Below are 24,861 nucleotides of genomic sequence, written 5' to 3'. Positions count from 1 at the left end.
CAAATTCTCCTATTGTAATTCTAGTGGTGACAGTATAATAGTAGTTCTATTCTTGTACGTACATAGGAGCAGTATTATAGTAGTTATATTCTTGTACATAGGGGGCAGTATTATAGTAGTTATATTCTTGTATATAGGAGGCAGTATTATAGTAGTTATATTCTTGTACATAGGAGCAGTATTATAGTAGTTATATTTTTGTATATAGGAGCAGTACTACAGTAGTTATATTCTTGTACGTAGGAGCAGTATTATAGTAGTTATATTCTTGTATATAGGAGCAGTATTATAGTAGTTATATTCTTGTACATAGGAGCAGTATTATAGTAGATATATTCTGGTACATAGAAGGCAGTATTATAGTATGTATATTCTTGTACATAGGAGCAGTATTATAGTAGTTATATTCTTGTACATAGGAGCAGTATTATAGAAGTTATATTCTTGTACATAGGAGCAGTATTATAGTAGTTATATTCTTGTACATAGGAGCAGTATTATAGTAGTTATATTCTTGTACATAGGGGCAGTATTATAGTAGTTATATTCTTGTACATAGGAACCGTATTATAGTAGTTATATTCTTGTACATAGGAACCGTATTATAGTAGTTATATTCTTGTACATAGGAGCAGTCTTATAGTAGTTATATTCTTGTACATAGGAGCAGTATTATAGTAGTTATATTCTTGTACATAGGAGGCAGTATTATAGTAGTTATATTCTTGTACATAGGAGCAGTATTATAGTAGTTATATTCTTGTACATAGGAGACAGTATTATAGTAGTTATATTCTTGTACATAGGAGGCAGTATTATAGTAGTTATATTCTTGTACATAGGAAGCAGTATTATAGTAGTTATATTCTTGTACATAGGAGGCAGTATTATAGTAGTTATATTCTTGTATATAGGAGCAGTATTATAGTAGTTATATTCTTGTACATAGGAGGCAGTATTATAGTAGTTATATTCTTGTACATAGGAGGCAGTATTATAGTAGTTATATTCTTGTACATAGGAGGCAGTATTATAGTAGTTATATTCTTGAATTTATAGGAGCAGTATTATAGTAGTTATGTTCTTGTACATAGGAGCAGTATTATAGTAGTTATATTCTTGTACATAGGAGGCAGTATTATAGTAGTTATGTTCTTGTACATAGGAGCAGTATTATAGTAGTTATATTTTTGTACATGGGAGGCAGTATTATAGCAGTTATATTCTTGTACATAGGAGGCAGTATTATAGTAGTTATATTCTTGTACATAGAAGCAGTATTATAGTAGTTATATTCTTGTACATAGGAGGCAGTATTATAGTAGTTATATTCTTGTACATAGGAGGCAGTATTATAGAAGTTATATTCTTGTACATACTGTAGAGGCAGTATTATAGTAGTTCTATTCTTGTACATAGGAGCAGTATTATAGTAGTTCTATTCTTGTACATAGGAGCAGTATTATAGTAGTTCTATTCTTGTACATAGGAGCAGTATTATAGTAGTTATATTCTTGTACATAGGAGCAGTATTACAGTAGTTATATTCTTGTACATAGGAGCAGTATTATAGTAGTTATATTCTTGTACATAAGGGTAGTATTATAGTAGTTATATTCTTGTACATACTGTAGAGGCAGTATTATAGTAGTTATATTCTTGTACATAGGAGGCAGTATTATAGTAGTTTTATTCTTGTACATAAGAGCAGTATTATAGTAGTTATATTCTTGTACATAGGAGCAGTATTATAGTAGTTATATTCTTGTACATAGAAGGCAGTATTATAGTAGTTATATTCTTGTACATAGGAGGCAGTATTATAGTAGTTATATTCTTGTACATAAGAGCAGTATTATAGTAGTTATATTCTTGTACATAGGAGCAGTATTATAGTAGTTATATTCTTGTACATAGAAGGCAGTATTATAGTAGTTATATTTTTGTCCATAGGAGCAGTATTATAGTAGTTATATTCTTGTACATAGGATCAGTATTATAGTAGTTATATTCTTGTACATAGGAGCAGTATTACAGTAGTTATATTCTTGTACATAAGGGTAGTATTATAGTAGTTATATTCTTGTACATAGGGGGCTGTATTATAGCAGTTATATTCTTGTACATAGGAGGCAGTATTATAGTAGTTATATTCTTGTACATAGGAGCAGTATTATAGTAGTTATATTCTTTTCCATAGGGGATGGAGTGCTAAACAAGTGAGTTTCATTGTTTCTAAAATAAAATTGCAAAAAAAGAAAAACCTGAAGTATGTTATTTGCTGTATATTCTAGTTTTCCAAGTTTAGTTTATTTACTGTCACAAGGAAATGGCTGTGTATTATGGCATAGTGCGAAACATGTTGCGTGCAAAGTCAAATTTCCGGGTAAACCTCATTATGCCTGAAGCAAAAAAGAAAAAAAATAATAATGTAAGATTTCAGCTCCAGAGGCGGCATCTGTCATGTGCAAAGTTAACTCTTTAATTGCGTTCCATAAAGTGGTTAATATTACTGGTGCCTGCCATGCATTATCTCACCCAGGACCCCATATAGGAGCCAGGAAACTGATGCAATACCGCTATGTAATGCAGAGTGAGGCATTTAATTGTCTGTGGATAATAATGGCAGACAAGCCGGCTAGAGTGATGTCACTGGCCTCGCACAATGTGTACAATCACACCACATTCTTCTCGACAAATAGTATATTATTAGTTTTATTAGTAACGTGCAATTATATTTGCTGCTCCAGCTTCAAAGAGACGCAGAAGCCTTGGGTTAGGAGATTACATAAAGCTCTAGATCTGAAGGGATTTACCAGCACAAGTGAGGCCTTACTACCAAGCAACTGCCCAACAAACGAGGAATATAAAAAATATAAATATTTTTTTTATATGCAATGTATGTTGAAAATAAAGTTTTTATGTTCAACATATTTTTAAAATTCCTCCTTCCTTCCTTACTTTATTCTTCAGCGGATGTGGACCCTCAGAAATCTGGACTTTTCTGCAGAGGAACCACCAGGCCACTACCCTTTGGAGTAGTCTCAGTACAAGTGACTGCTGATCCACGGGGATCAAGTGACACCGGCGCAGGGCACCAAGGGACCTGGCAATAACCGTAGTCAGGGACAGGGCGAAGTACGTGCAATCCCGTTTGTTCTGACCCGCCAAGGTCAGGACGGGTCAGAACAGAGAACAGGCAGAGTTCAGGTACATGGAACATGCAAATGCACATGTGGAAATGAGCAAACTAGAACCTATAGCTCAGGCAACTTCTGACAAAGTAAGCTGCCTAAAGTACCTCATAGTAACCAGACATTGGTTGGGAAAGTATAAGGTGCATATGAGCTGGCACATCAAGAACTGGAGGAGGCACACGCGCATCCTACGAGCATAAAAGTTCAACAGTGCAGTGTGCTACTAAACCAGCTGTTTGTTTCCACTGTCCAGCATGTGTTTATCCATATTTGTAGCTGTCACTTTGATATTAATAAAGCTGTCTAGGCATTAAAGACCAGTCCTAGGAGTACACGACTTTTCGCTTTCGATTTGGGTCGAATTTATTCAGGCTCAAATTGAATCTGACTACCAATTAATGCGAAGACCTAAGGGCAGCACAGTGGCTCGGTGGTTAGCATTGGTGCCTTGTAGCCCTGGGATGCTAGATTTGAATCTGACCAAGGACAACCTCAGCATGGAGTTTGTATGTTCTCCCCGTGTTTGTGTGGGTTTCCTCTTGGTTCTCCGGTTTCCTCCCACACGCCAAAGACAGACTGATAGGGACCATAGATTGTGAGCCCCATTGGGGACAGTGAGTGATGACAATGTCTGTAAAGCGCTGAGGAAAATAGTAGCGCTATATAAGTGCATAAAATAAATAAATAAATAAAAATAAAACGAATTTCAAGAAAATCTCTTATTGGTGATTTGTTTAGTTTAGGCTAAATTCCCATGACCGTATGAATGAGTCCGCATCCATTCCGCACTTTTGTGGAACAGGTGTGGACCCATTTATTTCTATGGGTCCGCATCCGTAGTTTCGTGCCGCGGCCCCGCCAAAAAAATAGAACATGTTCTATTCTTATAGACTTTTTCTATAATAGCGGCGGCATGTGTGGTCCGCAAATTGCAGAACACACATAGGCCGATATTCATGTTTTGCGGATCTGCAATTTTCGGATCTGCAAAACACCACGTTCGTGTGAATGTAGCCTTAGTAGAGCCCTGTACTTTCTGGTGGTTATGATTAGTGTTGAGTGAATCGAAGTTGACAAAGTGGAATTCAAACCGAATTTCAGGAAAAATTTGATTTGTCTCGAAGTCGAATTTCCTTGTGCTTTGTGGTAACTAGGGATTAGCGAATCGACTTCAGATGAAACATCCGAAGTCGATTTGCATAAAACTTTGTTTCAATACTGTACTCTGTGCTCGCGAGATTTCACCTAATAACTTCATAAATTAATTTGTACTGTAAAAACCATTTCCTGAACTCGAGTTCGGGAAATGTTTTTTTACAGTATAAATGCATTTCTGAAGTTATTATGCGAAGTCTCGTGAGACTTCGCAAACTAATAACTTCGGCTCATCAGAGCCAATACATTCTAATATATGCATATAATGCAACAAAGTTTTATGCAAATCGAATTCGGATGTTTCATCCGTAGTCGATTCGCTCATCCCTATTCCAATCTCTAAGCCTGACACTGTAAATGTTGCCATCATTTTCTGGAACGAGTCTGTCCCCCCTCAGGATATTATTATCTGGCTCAGGAGACATTGTGACCTCAAGTCAAACCTGACCAAGACCAGGGATTAGGATGGAATCTGGACCGGGGGTGGTGGAGGGTCCTGGTTACATTACCAGAACATCACCCATCACCTTCTTAGTTCCTTCTTCATTGGCCAGGAGAAAGGGGTTTGTTTCTATGCTGGTCAGCCCAGGCTATGCTTTAAGTGTGGGAAATCGGGTCACGTGGCGAGTGTCTGCACCATGATGAAGTGCAGCCTGTGCGGGGACATCGGCCATGTGAGCGCCACCTGCCAGAACATAAGGTGTAACCTGTGTGGTAAGATCGGTCACCCCCATAGAGACTGTCCTGAAGCGTGGCATAAAATCTGTAGAGATCTCCCTGATGAGGACTTGGTGGAAGGGGCAGATGTCCCAGATGTAAAGCGGGAGGAAGCGCTATTGTCAGGGTCATTGTACACAGTACCAGAGACCCCACACATGAGTGGTACTGTGCTGGACCACCCGCAGGCAGGAAACACTGAGGTGGACATGGGTTTGTAGAGCAGCCTGTAGAGCATCCAGTGTCTGTCTCTTCCACTGCCCCAGCACCCACCAGTGGGGAAAATAAAAGCCTTAAAAAATGGAAAAAAGATAAGTCCAGCCGCAGGCTGAGAGTGCATGGACAACCGTCCAAAATCCCACTAAAATGAGAGTGGACAGACAGGCTAGTGTAACAACCAACAGATACAGTGTGCTGTCCGAGTCAGATGGAGAGGCAGAAATAGAGAGAGAGCTTAAGCGTATGATGGCGGAATGTGATGACGACCCAGGAGGGGATCCTCCCACAAAAAGGAGACCTCTTCATGCCGAGTCTGTCTGTATGGGATATGGAAACTGGTAGTCAGCAAGACAACTCTGACTCTAAATTCCTGATAGCAGACTTCCATCTTAAAGTGGTCACCAGTAATGTGAATTACATTAGAGCTAGAAGGCCCAGACATGCCGTCTACAAGCATCTGAGATACCTCAACGCCGATGTGTTTTTCTTGCAGGAGCCACGCTTAAAGAGGACCTTTCACCCATTATGACAATGTGAACTAAGTATACAGACATGTAGAGCGGCGCCCGGGGATCTCACTGCACTTACTATTATCCCTGGGCGCCGCTCCGTTGTCCCGCTATGTCCTCCGGTATCTTCGGTCACTAAGTTATGGTAGGCGGAGTCTGCCCTTGTTCTGCTGTAGCGCTGGCCAATCGCATTGCAGAGCTCACAGCCTGGGAGAAAGGAACCTCCCAGGCTGTGAGCTCTGCGCTGCGATTGGCCAGCGCTAGAGCAGAACAAGGGCAGACTCCGCCTACCATAACTTAGTGACCGAAGATACCGGAGTACATAGCGGGACAACGGAGCGGCGGCCAGGGATAATAGTAAGTGCAGTGAGATCCCTGGGCGCCGCTCTACATGTCTGTATACTTAGTTCACATTGTCATAATGGGTGAAAGGTCCTCTTTAAACACCTTACATCTCAAACGAGAGGCAGAGTGAGAATAGCAGTCTGGTCCGTCCTTTTGGTCGATGTCTGTGGAGCCTTATGCCGGGGTCTCTATCTTGTTTAACACCCATGATGTAATTGTACATAGACTAACGGAGGTCTCGATGTGAAGGTGCCTGCTGCTAGAGATTACAATTTGAGGTAGAAGACTGTGGCTTATTAACATCTATGGGCCACAGACAGTGTTAAACCATACTTATTCACATCTATTCCTGTTACCATTGCTGGAGACCTTAATGCCACCACTACAACCAGTGACAGGTCTAGTGGTAGACCCCTTACTAGGGACTGTAAGGTCCTAAACAATATTATTCTGCAGGCCGGCCTGTCTGATGTTTTTGTACATGGTGGTAGGAGTCCAAAGTTCACTTACACCTGTGCCGGACGCAGTAGTAGGATAGATTTGGCTCTGGTGATTCCTACTGAAGCCATCAGTGAAAGAAGGGGGAAAAAAGTCCCTTATTCTCATCATTTGGCCTTGTATTTTTGTTTGGGTGTCACTAAGCATCCAGATCTTGGTAGAGGGCTATAGAAACTGAATTCTAGTCTTTTAGATGATAGCTCTGTCCAGAAATACAGAACCAACTTGACAGAGTGGATTTCTATGATAACATGGCTGACTGGTGGGAGGATGTCAAGACTGTAGGTAATAAACCAGGAAAGGTGAGGGGGGGTAAACCCCATTCTACTTCTGGCCCCTTACCAATACCAAGAACCCCTTCAAATAAAGGACACTGACACTCTTCTTTTAACCACTTTATTGTTGTTGGGTGGTAATCGGCCACCGCTATTTATTCAAACGGCAAAACCATAAACACCAGAACCGTGCAATCTGCCAGCCGCTGGACTCCCAGCGGGCAGTTCCGCCCATTTGCCTCCAACACCTCTCTGTTGTATTAACCTGCCACCATGGAGGAGAACCGCCCTCAAACGGGGCTCCGACCACCACCCAACAAAAACATGGCCTGCTCCACCCCATCCTGAAGGCCTGAAAGGAAAATGTCCAACCCGATATCGGAAAGGTGAACCCCGTCCGGCCTCATCAACGAGGGGTTATCACCCTCAAGCTGCCAGTGGCGAACCACCACACCCCCCGAGACCTAACAAAGCGGGATATATACGTGCGTTCACTGTTCTCCTGCACCTTTCTACCGCCTCCCCATCCCTGCCACCTTGCCATACCACTCGTGGAACCATTTCGGACCACACCATAACCACCTCCTGAAAAAATGACGGGAACCGCTCCAAATCGGACCACATAAGGGTCAAAAGCTCGACCAGTGGCATGGAACCGATATCATTTCCCCCAGCATGGATGACCAGAATCACTGGACCGTTGGCTTGCAAACCAATATCCACCACCTGCGATAGGAGCTGAGACCATCTTAAGCCACAAATTCCTATCCACGACACATCCACTTACCGGAAACCGAGGGATCTCCCGCCAGGTCTGCAGTCAGCTCTCTGCGCCACCCAGAAAATATATGAATGGCCGACTATCCATACGGCCGGCCGCCCCGGACCTGCAAGAAAAAATCATTAGAACCAAACACACTACTTCACAACCCCTACACAAAAAAGAACAATGCGGCTAACATCGTTTTCCATTATTATTATTTTTTTAAAAACAAAAGATCCGGCCTAATATATCTTGCAAAGCAAGCTGATTTCCACCTGCCAATTCTCATAACTTCCGATTTGGGTAAACCTGCCCTAGCCACCTCTGTAGCCGCCCCGATCCGGAATGAATGGGTACCGAATTCCTTGGGATCCATCCCTGCCAACACTAAGCAAGACCGCAAAACCGTGGTGAACTGAAATTTGGTCATCGGAGAACCATCTGCATGCACAAAGAAATTGTGACCTGTCGGGCGCAGCGCACTATAATTAGTTATCAGCTGAACCGGGCAAGCTACCCCAGGGACCGGATGGAGAGGACTCCAGGTACCCCTACCAAACTGGTCTGTCTTGGAACGACTGACCCGAATTCTCAAAGAATCGTTACCGAGCACAACATCCTGTCAAGAGAAACCTCCCGATTTGCGACGAGAGGGGGCCACCAACTCACCCACTTGGAGGGCCGCGAAAGAGGCTAGACTTAAACAACCCGAAAACAACGCAGTCTCAAAGGGTGATGAGCATACCTCAGGAAGCTTGGCAATAAGCCTACCTAGTAGGTTGAACGATTCGGACGCCGACTCTCCCGTCACACAAACTCCTTCCTCCAGCCCCTTAATGCCTGGCGAATAATAAACTGCTTGGTGACCTCATCATACCGCCACCAGGTGCTGCCCCCATGAGATTTGTAAGCGCTATAGATTATATCTTGATAAACAAACAGTTCTGAACAATGCTCAGGGTGACGCTGCCCCATAATGCAACCCAAAACCGAGAAGGCCTGCAACCAATTGTTCATGGTCTTAGCCACTTTGGGTCTGCGCTCAGAAGGTTTATCTGAGAAACGCCTCTCCTTGTCCATTGTATGTTGGTCCACTGATATGAGGGACCAAACATCCACATACTGATTAGCCCAAACTTTTTCCCATACGGTTTCGTCCAGGTGGCTAGGAGGCTAACCCCACAATAGCACGAATCCTTGTGGACCCCTGCCAACACGGGCGCCTGCTTAATAGTGGGAGGAGGGGGCCCTTGGGCTTGTTTAGGCTGTTGCAACCGCTCCAACAGCGCCTTTAACAACTCAGCTGTGTTTGCATCCCCAGTACCCGCCCCCCACGCTCCCGTAAATTGGTATTTACCGGACGTAGATGAGACTGGCACCACAGAAGGAACAGGCACAGGAACCTCGGGCTGAAGAGATGTCGCGGGAACCAGGCTACGAGCCCTGGATGAGTGGCGAGGCGTCCGCCTCTTGCGTTGTGAACGCGCTGTCCGACCAGACTCCGCCGAGGCTGCTAACGACCCTTTCGAGGAAGACGGCGGGCGCCACCTGGAGGACCTGGAGCGCCTGCTCCACGCCAAGTCACCAGACCTGCGACGGGAGTGACGCCTGCGGGACCCGCGCGACCGCGCCTCCTGCTCTTCTGAGAGGAGGATGAAGAACTAGACCATTCCCTGCGCCGGCGTGACCTCTGGGGAGTTGGGGAGGGGGAGGGTGCCGTTAGTGTGTGGGTACTCAATGTGGGGGGGGGGGGGTCCACCTGCACCCCACTATTAATTGAAGGGGGAACGGCATCACTCGATACCGTCACAGAGGGCATTGCCCCTTCATCATTTGGCTGCCCGTGAAGTACCAGGGGCTGGGTTGCAGGAGGAGTGAGGGGGAGCCCCTGCGAGGACAAGCTCCTAGCCTGCGCTCACATCCCGCTCATTAAATTATTGCCCCACGTCGCACTCACACAAGCGGCGGCAGGAAGTACAGAGGGAAGAGAGGAGGGAGAAATTGGCGAAGCTCCCGCTGACACAGCCACACAGGAATCCTGCCGGCCAGCAGGGACTATACCAGCCCTGTTAGCAGCGCTCCAGGTATGAGGTAAAGGGGGGGGGGGCTAGCCTGAGCCTAGCGGGGGGCGGATACGTGGGGCGGACCGCCTGCCCCCTGCCGAAGCTCTGGAGCCAGACTGCAATGGGACCAAATCCCCAGCGGTGCACACCAAGCCAGGGGAGGAGGAAGGCTGGGGAGGACCGAGGCTACTCAAAAAGGAGAGCAGCCATCCCTCGCCACCCTCCGCTATTCTCGCCAGTAAACCCTCCCTCAGGGGGCGTCTCCTGCGGCCATCTCTTTCTGCGGACAGAGCGCAGCAGCTTACCACTCCACACAGCGCTTCCGCTTAAAGAGGAAGAGAAGAGGTGGGACAGGGTTTTATATACCCTGCTTGACCCCCGCCTCCTCCCCCCTGAACCGGATCCTTGTATTAACCCCATACTAACCTGAACCTGCCTCTACTGAATAGGGGCCAGGGATACCACCATAACCGAAGGTAGGGGAGGGGAAGGGGACCACCAGTCCCTGCCCACCCTCCCTAAACTGTCGGGTGGCCACCAGGAGGGGATCCGGTCCCTCTAACAGAGACTGTCAATTAATAAGGGGAAGAGTAAGTATGGCCAGTATCTGAGACTGCGCAAAGAATTGGAGTCACTCTATTCGGCGGGTGGGGATGACCAACAAAGGATTGACCGGCTGAAATCTGAGATAAGGCAGTATCAGTACAGACGGTACACCTCCCTGGTAGCTGAACGGGATTATGGGTGCTTAGGGGCTCCTGATCCCTTTGAGAATTGCCAGGAGCACGTGACTAAAAAACTGATCACAGATCTCACTGACTCCCAGGGTGTTTTACAAGAATCTCGAGAGGGTATCCTGGGGGTGGGGAGATCCTACTATACTGGCTTGTTTCAGAGGAAGGCTTTGGATAAGGAAAAAGTGACCCGATTATTGGAGGCAACTCCAGGGCCTGATACTAGAGATTTGGACTTTTCTCATTTAACAGCAGAAATAACGGTGGCAGAGATAAAAGAGGCGATTGATAAATTACATCTGAAGAAGGCACCAGGTCCAGACGGTAATACTGCAGAATTTTATTCAGAGATCTCTTAGCTCCGATCCTCGTGTATGTGTACAAAAATTGTCTAGAAAATTACCTGATGCCTCCGTCCATGAGGGTGTCCTCGTTAATTCTGCTGTCTAAAGGGAAAGAGCCTAGTGACATCAAGAACTGGAGGCCGATTGCCCTCTTGAATGTCGACAGGAAAATTTTGGCAAAAATTCTGTTCTGTAGATTAGTTTGCTTGTCCTGGACACTGTTGGCAGGCTGTCAGTTCGGCACAGTTAAAGGGCAGAACATCTCTGGGGCAGTCATCTCGATAAGGGAGATGTTTGAGAGATGTAAAGCTCTGAGGTGTGGGAGATATGTTGTAGGTCTGGACCAGCCTTTTGACAGATAGACCATGAGTATATATGGGCCATTTTATCAAAGTACAGTATTCCGGGACAATTTGTAGATTGGCTGAAAACTTTGTATAGAGAGGCAGAGAGCTTTCCTCTGGTCAATGGTTGGCAGGGTGACACATTCAGGGTTGAGACAGGGTTGCCCGTTAAGTCCACTGCTGTATGTGTTTGCCTTAGACCCGTTCCTGAGATCACTGCAGCGGTGTCATTTTCAGGGGGTGACGCTCCTTCATTGCTTGCCCCTGGATATTGTTGCCCACGCGGATGCTTTAATGGTGGTGATATCTAAACCTGGTGAGGTGGAGATGTTATCTGCTGCCATTAGAAGTTACTCTGAGGCCTCAGGGTCTCTGGTCAACCTTGAGAAGAGTCAAGCTTTCTGGACATTGGATACTGACCCTGATTTTGATCTGCCACAGTTTGCGAAGGACTCCACCCATATTAAAATACTTGGGGTTAAATTTGGTAGGGAAGATAACGCCAAACTAAATTGGGAGGAAAAGTTGGATGCCGAAAATGTAAAGTTTCAGCGATGGAAGAAATGGAGGCTGACCTATAGAGAAAGGGTTGTTGAAGACTTACCTGGTCCCCGTCTTCTTGTACATCTCTGTCGTCTTTCCTTTGCCAGAATCTTTCTCGGCTAGGCTCTTTAGCCTGTTCTTCCAGCTTTTATGGGGGAACAGGTTGAACCCAGTAAAAAGAGGGATCACCTACCTACAGAGGAGAGATACTGTTTCTATGTACAAGACTATAACTACTATAATACTGCCTCATATGTACAGGAATATAACTACTATAATACTGCTCCTATGTGCAAGAATAGAACTACTATAATACTGCCTCCTATGTACAAGAATATAACTACTATAATACTGCCCCTATGTACAGGAATATAACTACTATAATACTACCTCCTATTGCAAGAATATAACTACTATAATACTGCTCCTATGTGCAAGAATATAACTACTATAATACTGCCTCCTATGTACAGGAATATAACTACTATAATACTACCTCCTATTGCAAGAATATAACTACTATAATACTGCTCCTATGTACAATAATATAACTACTATAATACTACCTCCTATGTACAAGAATATAACTACTATAATACTGCCTCCTATGTACAGGTATATAACTACTATAATACTGCTCCTATGTACAAGAATATAACTACTATAATACTGCTCCTATGTACAAGAATATAACTACTATAATACTGCTCCTATGTACAAGAATATAACTACTATAATACTGCTCCTATGGACAAGAATATAACTACTATAATACTGCCTCCTATGTACAAGAATATAACTACTATAATACTGCTCCTATGTACAAGAATATACCTACTATAATACTGTCTCCTATGTACAAGAATATAACTACTATAATACTGCTCCTATGTACAAGAATATAACTACTATAATACTGCCTCATATGTACAGGAATATAACTACTATAATACTGCTCCTATGTGCAAGAATATAACTACTATAATACTGCCTCCTATGTACAGGAATATAACTACTATAATACTACCTCCTATTGCAAGAATATAACTACTATAATACTGCTCCTATGTACAAGAATATAACTACTATAATACTGCTTTTATGTGCAAGAATATAACTACTATAATACTGCTCCTATGTGCAAGAATATAACTACTATAATACTGCCTCCTATTGCAAGAATATAACTACTGTAATACTGCCCCTATGTACAAGAATATAACTACTATAATACTGCTCCTATGTACAAGAATATAACTACTATAATACTTCCAGATCTGCACACAATTATAGATAGAGTTTTTATTGTGACTGGAGATTTTTCTAAGAACATTATATGACCACACTGTTCTCTATAAATGACTCTCAGGTCATATCTTCAGATTTATAAGACCGTGAACAGATTATCCCTTTGTGTTTGGATGCGATGTTCTGAAGATTTCAATGAAAATCCTATTTGGCTTTTACAAGAAAGCATATTTCGCCTGCGGATATTTCTCTCTCCTTTGACACATGAGTTTTAAGTTCAGATACATTCTAAGAGCTGCCATGCGATGAGTCACCGAGCACAAGAGCTGCATGTGGTTCCCAGAATACACCGCTCTATAGCTGAAGGCATGTATGGAACAGCAGTGTGATTATGTGTTTGCGACCTGCTCTCCAGCGCCAGTGAAGGCCGGATGACATTTACAGATCATTTTACCTTTGTGAAGAATGCGTTTTACATCACTCGCTGATCGCCTGAATTTTTTTGTTTGTTTTATACAAATATAAATTTCCTCCTATGTACAAGAATATAACTACTATAATACTGCTCCTATGTACAAGAATATAACTACTATAATACTGCCCCTATGTACAAGAATATAACTACTATAATACTGCCCCTATGTACAAGAATATAACTACTATAATACTGCTCCTATGTACAAGAATATAACTACTATAATACTGCTCCTATGTACAAGAATATAACTACTATAATACTGCTCCTATGTACAAGAATATAACTACTATAATACTGCCCCTATGTACAAGAATATAACTACTATAATACTGCTCCTCTGTACAAGAATATAACTACTATAATACTTCTCCTATGTACAAGAATATAACTACTATAATACTGCTCCTATGTACAAGAATATAACTACTATAATACTGCTCCTATGTACAAGAATATAACTACTATAATACTGCCCCTATGTACAAGAATATAACTACTATAATACTGCCTCCTATGTACAAGAATATAACTACTATAATACTGCTCCTATGTACAAGAATATACCTACTATAATACTGTCTCCTATGTACAAGAATATAACTACTATAATACTGCTCCTATGTACAAGAATATAACTACTATAATACTGCCTCATATGTACAGGAATATAACTACTATAATACTGCTCCTATGTGCAAGAATATAACTACTATAATACTGCCTCCTATGTACAGGAATATAACTACTATAATACTACCTCCTATTGCAAGAATATAACTACTATAATACTGCTCCTATGTACAAGAATATAACTACTATAATACTGCTTTTATGTGCAAGAATATAACTACTATAATACTGCTCCTATGTGCAAGAATATAACTACTATAATACTGCCTCCTATTGCAAGAATATAACTACTGTAATACTGCCCCTATGTACAAGAATATAACTACTATAATACTGCTCCTATGTACAAGAATATAACTACTATAATACTTCCAGATCTGCACACAATTATAGATAGAGTTTTTATTGTGACTGGAGATTTTTCTAAGAACATTATATGACCACACTGTTCTCTATAAATGACTCTCAGGTCATATCTTCAGATTTATAAGACCGTGAACAGATTATCCCTTTGTGTTTGGATGCGATGTTCTGAAGATTTCAATGAAAATCCTATTTGGCTTTTACAAGAAAGCATATTTCGCCTGCGGATATTTCTCTCTCCTTTGACACATGAGTTTTAAGTTCAGATACATTCTAAGAGCTGCCATGCGATGAGTCACCGAGCACAAGAGCTGCATGTGGTTCCCAGAATACACCGCTCTATAGCTGAAGGCATGTATGGAACAGCAGTGTGATTATGTGTTTGCGACCTGCTCTCCAGCGCCAGTGAAGGCCGGATGACATTTACAGATCATTTTACCTTTGTGAAGAATGCGTTTTACATCACTCGCTGATCGCCTGAATTTTTTTGTTTGTTTTATACAAATATAAATTTCCTCCTATGTACAAGAATATAACTACTATAATACTGCTCCTATGTACAAGAATATAACTACTATAATACTGCCCCTATGTACAAGAATATAACTACTATAATACTGCCCCTATGTACAAGAATATAACTACTATAATACTGCTCCTATGTACAAGAATATAACTACTATAATACTGCTCCTATGTACAAGAATATAACTACTATAATACTGCTCCTATGTACAAGAATATAACTACTATAATACTGCCCCTATGTACAAGAATATAACTACTATAATACTGCTCCTCTGTACAAGAATATAACTACTATAATACTTCTCCTATGTACAAGAATATAACTACTATAATACTGCTCCTATGTACAAGAATATAACTACTATAATACTGCTCCTATGTACAAGAATATAACTACTATAATACTGCCCCTATGTACAAGAATATAACTACTATAATACTGCCTCCTATGTACAAGAATATAACTACTATAATACTGCTCCTATGTACAAGAATATACCTACTATAATACTGTCTCCTATGTACAAGAATATAACTACTATAATACTGCTCCTATGTACAAGAATATAACTACTATAATACTGCCTCATATGTACAGGAATATAACTACTATAATACTGCTCCTATGTGCAAGAATATAACTACTATAATACTGCCTCCTATGTACAGGAATATAACTACTATAATACTACCTCCTATTGCAAGAATATAACTACTATAATACTGCTCCTATGTACAAGAATATAACTACTATAATACTGCTTTTATGTGCAAGAATATAACTACTATAATACTGCTCCTATGTGCAAGAATATAACTACTATAATACTGCCTCCTATTGCAAGAATATAACTACTGTAATACTGCCCCTATGTACAAGAATATAACTACTATAATACTGCTCCTATGTACAAGAATATAACTACTATAATACTTCCAGATCTGCACACAATTATAGATAGAGTTTTTATTGTGACTGGAGATTTTTCTAAGAACATTATATGACCACACTGTTCTCTATAAATGACTCTCAGGTCATATCTTCAGATTTATAAGACCGTGAACAGATTATCCCTTTGTGTTTGGATGCGATGTTCTGAAGATTTCAATGAAAATCCTATTTGGCTTTTACAAGAAAGCATATTTCGCCTGCGGATATTTCTCTCTCCTTTGACACATGAGTTTTAAGTTCAGATACATTCTAAGAGCTGCCATGCGATGAGTCACCGAGCACAAGAGCTGCATGTGGTTCCCAGAATACACCGCTCTATAGCTGAAGGCATGTATGGAACAGCAGTGTGATTATGTGTTTGCGACCTGCTCTCCAGCGCCAGTGAAGGCCGGATGACATTTACAGATCATTTTACCTTTGTGAAGAATGCGTTTTACATCACTCGCTGATCGCCTGAATTTTTTTGTTTGTTTTATACAAATATAAATTTCCTCCTATGTACAAGAATATAACTACTATAATACTGCTCCTATGTACAAGAATATAACTACTATAATACTGCCCCTATGTACAAGAATATAACTACTATAATACTGCCCCTATGTACAAGAATATAACTACTATAATACTGCTCCTATGTACAAGAATATAACTACTATAATACTGCTCCTATGTACAAGAATATAACTACTATAATACTGCTCCTATGTACAAGAATATAACTACTATAATACTGCCCCTATGTACAAGAATATAACTACTATAATACTGCTCCTCTGTACAAGAATATAACTACTATAATACTTCTCCTATGTACAAGAATATAACTACTATAATACTGCCTCCTATGTACAAGAATATAACTACTATAATACTGCTCCTATGTACAAGAATATAACTACTATAATACTGCCTCCTATGTACAAGAATATAACTACTATAATACTGCCCCTATGTACAAGAATATAACTACTATAATACTGCTCCTATGTACAGGAATATAACTACTATAATACTGCTCCTATGTACAAGAATATAACTACTATAATACTGCTCCTATGTACAAGAAAATAACTACTATAATACTGCTCCTCTGTACAAGAATATAACTACTATAATACTGCTCCTATGTACAAGAATATAACTACTATAATACTGCTCCTATGTACAAGAATATAACTACTATAATACTGCCCCTATGTACAAGAATATAACTACTATAATACTGCTCCTCTGTACAAGAATATAACTACTATAATACTTCTCCTATGTACAAGAATATAACTACTATAATACTGCCTCCTATGTACAAGAATATAACTACTATAATACTGCTCCTATGTACAAGAATATAACTACTATAATACTGCCTCCTATGTACAAGAATATAACTACTATAATACTGCCCCTATGTACAAGAATATAACTACTATAATACTGCTCCTATGTACAGGAATATAACTACTATAATACTGCTCCTATGTACAAGAATATAACTACTATAATACTGCTCCTATGTACAAGAAAATAACTACTATAATACTGCTCCTATGTACAAGAATATAACTACTATAATACTGTCTCCTATGTACAAGAATATAACTACTACAATACTGCCTCCTCTGTACAAGAAAATAACTACTATAATACTGCTTTTATGTGCAAGAATATAACTACTATAATACTGCTCCTATGTGCAAGAATATAACTACTATAATACTGCTCCTATGTACAGGAATATAACTACTATAATACTGCCTCCTATGTACAAGAATATAACTACTATAATACTGCTTCTATGTACAAGAATATAACTACTATAATACTGCCTCCCATGTACAAGAATATAACTACTATAATACTGCTCCTATGTACAAGAATATAACTACTATAATACTGCCTCCTATGTACAAGAATATAACTACTATAATACTGCTCCTATGTACAAGAATATAACTACTATAATACTGCTCCTATGTACAAGAATATAACTACTATAATACTACCTCCGATGTACAATAATATAACTACTATAATACTGCTCCTATGTACAATAATATAACTACTATAATACTGCTTTTATGTGCAAGAATATAACTACTATAATACTGCTCCTATGTGCAAGAATATAACTACTGTAATACTGCCCCTATGTACAAGAATATAACTACTATAATACTGCTCCTATGTACAAGAATATAACTACTATAATACTGCTCCTATGTACAAGAATATAACTACTATAATACTGCTCCTATGTACAAGAATATAACTACTATAATACTGCTCCTATGTACAATAATATAACTACTATAATACTGCTCCTATGTACAAGAATATAACTACTATAATACTGCTCCTATGTACAAGAATATAACTACTATAATACTGCCTCCTATGTACAGGAATATAACTACTATAATACTTCCAGATCTGCACACAATTATAGATAGAGTTTTTATTGTGACTGGAGATTTTTCTAAGAACATTATATGGCCACACTGTTCTCTATAAATGACTCTCAGGTCATATCTTCAGATTTATAAGTCCAAGAACAGATTATCCCTTTGTGTTTGGATGCGATGTTCTGCAGATTTCAATGAAAATCCTATTAGATTTTCACAAGAAAGCACATTCTGCCTGCAGATATTTCTCTCTCCTTTGACACATGAGTTTTAAGTTCAGATACATTCTAAGAGCTGCCATGCGATGAGTCACCGAGCACAAGAGCTGCATGTGGTTCCCAGAATACACCGCTCTATAGCTGAAGGCATGTATGGAACAGCAGTGTGATTATGTGTTCGCGACCTGCTCTCCAGCTCCAGTGAAGGCCGGATGACATTTACAGATCATTTTACCTTTTTGAAGAATGCGTTTTACATCACTCGCTGATGGCCTGAAATGCGTGGGAAACAATACCTGTGCGCTCAATGTGCATCTATTGTTGACCTGAAGTAAGGCTGTTGTGTAAAACATAGGCCCACGCCGGCCCAAAGTAACTCATGCGGGGGAAGGGTTAAAGTATAGTGTGACTTATAATCATCTGGTAACTTGGAGTTGTGTATACAAGACCCATTGGGGCCGATTCATTGAAGGGGTACAGAGACTGATAAATCCAGATGGTTATTTACATCAGATAGGTGGGCGTCTGACACCTGGTTCCCCCACCAATCAGCTGTTTTGGGGTACCACGACGCTCAAAGTGTACAGAGCAGAAGCAGAGGGCTCCATGCCGTCAGTGTACTGCAGCTCAGCTCCCATTCATTTGAGTGGGAGCAGAACTGCAGTACTCCCGTACGGCCACTACACGAAGTATGGCGCTGTCTGCCTCCAGCGTTGCCCACTTGATAGTCTGGCACAGCATGGCAGCCCAGCCGATCGGTGGGGGTGCAGAAATTTCATGAGTGGGCCCCCCCTAGTGCCCCCACACAGTAGAATGCCCCCTTAATGACTCCTTACAGTAACTCAAGTGCTGCCACACAGTAGTTATGCTCCCATAATGCCTCCTCACATTAGATATGCCCCCCAAGTGCCTCCTCACATTAGATATGCCCCCCTAGTGCCTCCTCACATTAGATATGCCCCCTAGTGCCTCCTCACATTAGTTATGCTACCAGTGGCGTGCCTACGGCATTTGGAACCCGGGGTGGGTACTTTCTCTGGCACCCCCCCAATACTTAAAAAAAATTGTACCCCCTCACAGTAGTGGCAATACTACTGTGAGGGGGTACAACCTTCACAGAAGTTTTGTACAGATGTGTGCCCCCTCACAGTAGTTATGCCCAAATTGTGCCCCCCTCACAGTAGTTATGCCCTCTTTGTGCCCCCTTACAGTAATAATCCCTAATAGTAGTAATGCCCACTGTGCTAGTAATGCCTTATGTGCCTCCTCCATAGTAGAAATCCCCACTATGCCCCCTTTACAGTAATAATGCCCACTGTGCCCCTTCACAGTAATAATGCCCTCTGTGCCCCCTTCATTGTAGTAATGACCTCTGGCTCTGTGCCCCCTCTATAGAAGAAATGCCCATTGTGCCCCCTTCACAGTAATAATGCCGACTGTGCCCCTTCACAGTAATAATGCCCTCTGTGCCCCCTTTATTGAAGCAATGCCCTCCGGCTCTGTACCCCCTCCATAGTAGTAATGCCCCCTCCATAGTAATAAAGTCCTCTGTGCCCCCTCCATAGTAATAAAGTCCTCTGTGCCCCCTCCATAGTAATAAAGCCCTCTGTGCCCCCTCTGTATTAAAAAACACAGTAACTACTCACCTTGTCCCGTTCCTGAAGCTCACATACCTCTGTTCCCTGCAGGCACAGATCGCTCTGCAGCACTGTGTGGGCGGAGCTTATGCAGATTTTCGGGCTGCAGGCTCCACTCACACAGGCCGGCAGCGTGATCTGTGCCTGCAGACTGAATGGTTGAGCAGTGAGAAGTCTTCCTGCTTTACCATTCTGTGCACCGCCGGCCTGAAGGAGGCATAGAGCGCTGGGAGCTGAGCGGTGAGTGACAGGACCGCAGCTCCCAGCGCTCCAGCAATGAGCGCTTGTATTGATGGAAGCGCTGATTGCTTCTGGCACCACCCTGAGAGCCGGCACCCGGGGCGGACCGCCCCCAGGCTCCCTTTCTTAGTACGTCACTGTATGCTCCCATAGTGTACCCTCACAGTAGAATGCCCCTTCAGTGCCTGCTAACATTAGTTAGGACCCCTTAGTGCCTCCTCCCATTAGCTATGTCCCCTTACACAGTTGTTATGCCCACTTAGTTCCCCCTCACAGTGGATATGCCCCTTAGTGCTTACTCACAGGAGGTATACCACCGTAATACCCCTACATAGTAGTTATGCCCCCTCACAGTAGGTATTGCCTCCTCGGAGTAGGTATGCCCCCTTAGTGCAGAAATTTGCAGAAAATGGTGCACTACAATGGTAAATGCAATTGACAATACTGTATATGGCTAAACCCTCATGAGACTTTCGCCAATATATTCTTAAATCAAGAACATACCGGAGCCCGCGCACCCTGTCAAGGTCTCTCAAAGTGGCCTTGGGACCTAACGCTTACCTACCTATGCCGTATGGGCAATTGTAGATAGGGGCATAAAGTCCGTCACACAGCGAACAGCTCCCAGTTACCTCCAGCGTGAAAACACACATACAATGGGAGGAGGCTGTGAGTCCCACCTATCACTGACTCATGTGACGCAGGCCTCACTGCTGCATCTCAATGTTACCCATAGATCAAAATCAAGGCACATTCAAACCTGGAGTTGCCACACCTCTAGGCGTGCATGCGCGACGCATGGCAACAGCCATGGGTCCCTTAAAGTAAATGTTTTATCTGGCGCCAGTTGCAGTAAAGTAACAAGGGCACAGGGCCCCTTTTAGTGATGTAGTAGATGATACCCAGGTGTAGGAATTGAAACAGTGGCCGCTGTATGCCGCTTTTCCCCCACTTATCGCCACAGTCCCGGGCGCCGCGTTCAGCAGTGACCTGTGACTGGTGCTTCCACCGCTGCGGTCCTGGGCTCTGTTGCTGTAGGTGTGATTGCTTTTGAGGATTCCGCTCCACAGCTTCCACTCAGCCCTGGACACAGCCCGAGTTCGGCTGGGTTCATTTTACACTGCTCTAAAGGTGGAGCGCATCACTCCCTGGGCTGTGTGGGTTAGGTCATGTGACCTCACTAACCAACTCTGGCTCTCCTGCAGGTATTTAAATGGCTCAGCCCTCTTCCCAGATGCCTCAGTGTCAAGGTCCTTGAGTTTGCTGGTTCCTGATACTCTCGTGTGCTCCTGATCTATACTTCGTCCCTGGACTCTGCTTATCGTCTGATCCCTGCCTGCTTGCTTTGTCTCTCCTGTTGCCGACCAAGATTGCCTGACCTGTATCTGTGCCGCCTGCCCTGACCTTTTACCTGTCTGCCTCATCCTCCGGTCCTGCACTGCTGCTCCTGGTAATGACTCCGCCTGCCTGACTACGCTTGTAGTTCCGGTACCTAATCAGGTACCTCCGGGTCCGCCTGGACCAGCTGCCACTGGCTCGGGGATTGCTCTGGAGTAGACCTTGGCAAATACCCTAATGGCTCAAGTCTATCTTCACCATCTGAGGCTCTAGTGAAAACCAAGTAGTTGTTTAGACACACCCCTCCAGAGTATAGCCAGTCAGTGGCACAGTGGGTTCACTGAGGCCATGGACCCCGCTGGTCACTCCAAGCCTGTCATTCAGGAATTAATACATGAAGTGAGGCGCCTGAGCGAACGTCAGGATGTCATGATGCAGTTCATGCAAAATGTTGCTGCTCGTCTGGATGCCATCTCTTCTGCAGCTACTGCAGGGTCGCCAGTCGCTGCTACTCCTGCAATTCCCACACCAGTGAATCCGGATTAGTGTGCCACTGGTGTGCAACTCCCACTGCCATCACGCTATGGTGGAGATCCAAAGACCTGTCGTGGATTCCTGAACCAGTGCCTGATCCACCTTCAGTTGCATGGGCAGAAGTTTCCCACTGAGAGGTCCAAGGTCGCCTTCATTGTGTCCTGCTGTCTGATGAGGCACTTGCGTGGGAAAATCCTATTTGGGAACATGGAGGTCCAGAGACCACTAATCTGCAGTCTTTCCTGGCTAACTTCCGGCTGGTCTTTGAAGAGCCCAGCCGCACGTCCTTGTCTACGACTAACAGCAATCCCCAGCAAAAATGCATACAATGGAGAATGCCGGCAGCGGACCACATGTACCACAAAGACATCCTACACAGGATAGTCAAATGTGCGGATGTGATTGGCTATATAAAACAGAAATTTACAGAAACGTTCAGGTGCACCTGTGAGGCCTGCGTCACATGAGTCAGTGATAGGTGGGACTCACAGCCTCCTCCCATTGTATGTGTGCTTTCATGCTGGAGGTAACTGGGAGCTGTTTGCTGTGTGTCAGACTTTATGCCCCTATCTGTAATTGCCCATACGGCATAAGTAGGTTAGCGTTAGGTCCCGTACCACTTTGAGAGACCTTGACGGGGTGCGCGGGCTCCGGTATGTTCTTGATATAGCCAATCACATCCGCACATTTGGCTATCCTGTGTAGGATGTCTTTGTGGTACATGTAGTCCGCTGCGGGAATCCTCCATTGTATGGGGATTGCGGTTAGCAACGGATCACAGTTGCAGGATTTGCTCCCCTGGTTAGAAATACGCAACAGCATATGGGGTTTGGAGCATTTTCTGCCATTTAAGACCACTTTATTCTGTTATTCTATGCCCCCTTAGTGCCCCACACAGTAGTTATGCCCTTTCACAGTAGTTATGCTTTCTTGGCGCCCGTACACACTAAATAAGCCCCCTTACATCAGTTATGCCCCCCCCTAACAATATTGCTGACCCTTTAGTGCCTCCTTACAATAGTTTTCCCCCTTAATACCCCTCATAACAATGCTGCCCTAATAGTGCTGCCCCTTTAATTTTAAGGAAATATAAAAGCACTACTCACCTCACCCCGTTCTCCCGATGAACAGAACCTATTCACCAGGGGTCTGTGCTTTCTCCCTCTTAGTGCTGCAGACATGGTGACGTCACTTTCATTATGGCTGCTGCTGGGGAGATCATAGGTGGGGAAACGGTGGAGCTGACGCCCCCCCCCTACTTCACCATTGTACTCGCCTGCAGCGGTGTCCTCCCAATCGTCCCGGACCCAGCTGGAGTCATGTGAGCGCCTCTGGTGGGCCCGCTGCAGTTGTGCTGTTCACCCTATGGTTAAAGCAGCCCTGTGTGAATAATGGTCAATCTGTCAGGTTGTCTGCGCTCCCTTCCAGTGCGGCTAAAATGAGCAAAAAGTTGAAAATTTCTGTGCAAAACTCTGTGACCTTTGTATCCCAGAAAACTGGTGTAGAAGCTTTGATACATTTGCCCCCACAGTATGTTGGCACCCATACCCCTTGAGCTGTGATGTCATTCAGAACTGATAATCAGATGAGCTTGTGTTCCCCCCCCCCCCCCCCATTTTACTCTGTCAGTCTTCACTGTAGTTCTAGCATTCTCTTCATGAGCCAGGAGGCTCAGAATGAACAGTTTTATAGACTCTCTTTAGTTAAGGCTGTGTTCACATTTGCATTCTGCAAGCAGCCACTGTTTACATAGGCACAGCCTCCCAAAGTGGAGGCCCCCTTTATCAGGTAAGACCAGGTCTGATCGTCTCCAGCACCGGTAGATATGATGGGGTGCACATGTAGCAGTCGCATCCAGTCCCTGGTGGTGGTGGACAGGGCCCCATAGGAAGGTAGCAGAATTATAAATGACAGGGGCAGTTATAGGTTTTGCATTAGGGTCCATGAGCTTCACAATAGACCTCTGGGCCCCCGCAGCATCATACTGGGGCCACATCCTATCATATCTGGTTTGTCACCTCGTATCCGGCTGTCAGGAAACTGCTGTAAGTCAGAAATAGAAGCCGATTCACTTCCTACAGAGCAGAGCGTTACAGTGTGTGGGTGCAGCGCCATTCCCAGCGGAGACATGTGCCCGTATATAGGAGAACGTTATGTATCTGCTGCCAGAAGGAGCGTAAAGAGATTTAAAGGGGACCTGTCGGAATAAAAACGTCATGTAACCTGCAGGCAGCACGGTCTAGAGCAGGATATGCAGTCTTATGGGGAAGAGTTAGTACAGCATGCATTTTATTCATTTATTAAAGCCCTGCACATTCTGGGGTCAGGAGTCCAGTGGGCGGTCCTATCAGTGACTGACAGCCTGCTCCATATGACTGTGCATAGAGACATAGCTGTCAATCAATGATGGGACCGCCCACTGGATATAAGAGAGAGATAGATAGGAGATAATATAGTTAGATAGAGCAGTAATTCAAATGAGCTTTATTGGCAGGACTAAATACATTTTAGCATTGCCAAAGCAAGTGGGAAATAATAAGGTAGGTTTGGGGGATGGGGACATATACAGGGTGGGGATATAAGA

This window comes from Bufo bufo, chromosome 5, assembly GCF_905171765.1.
Source record: "Bufo bufo chromosome 5, aBufBuf1.1, whole genome shotgun sequence".
NCBI lineage: Eukaryota > Metazoa > Chordata > Amphibia > Anura > Bufonidae > Bufo > Bufo bufo.
Note: the sequence above shows the minus strand (reverse complement) of the source record.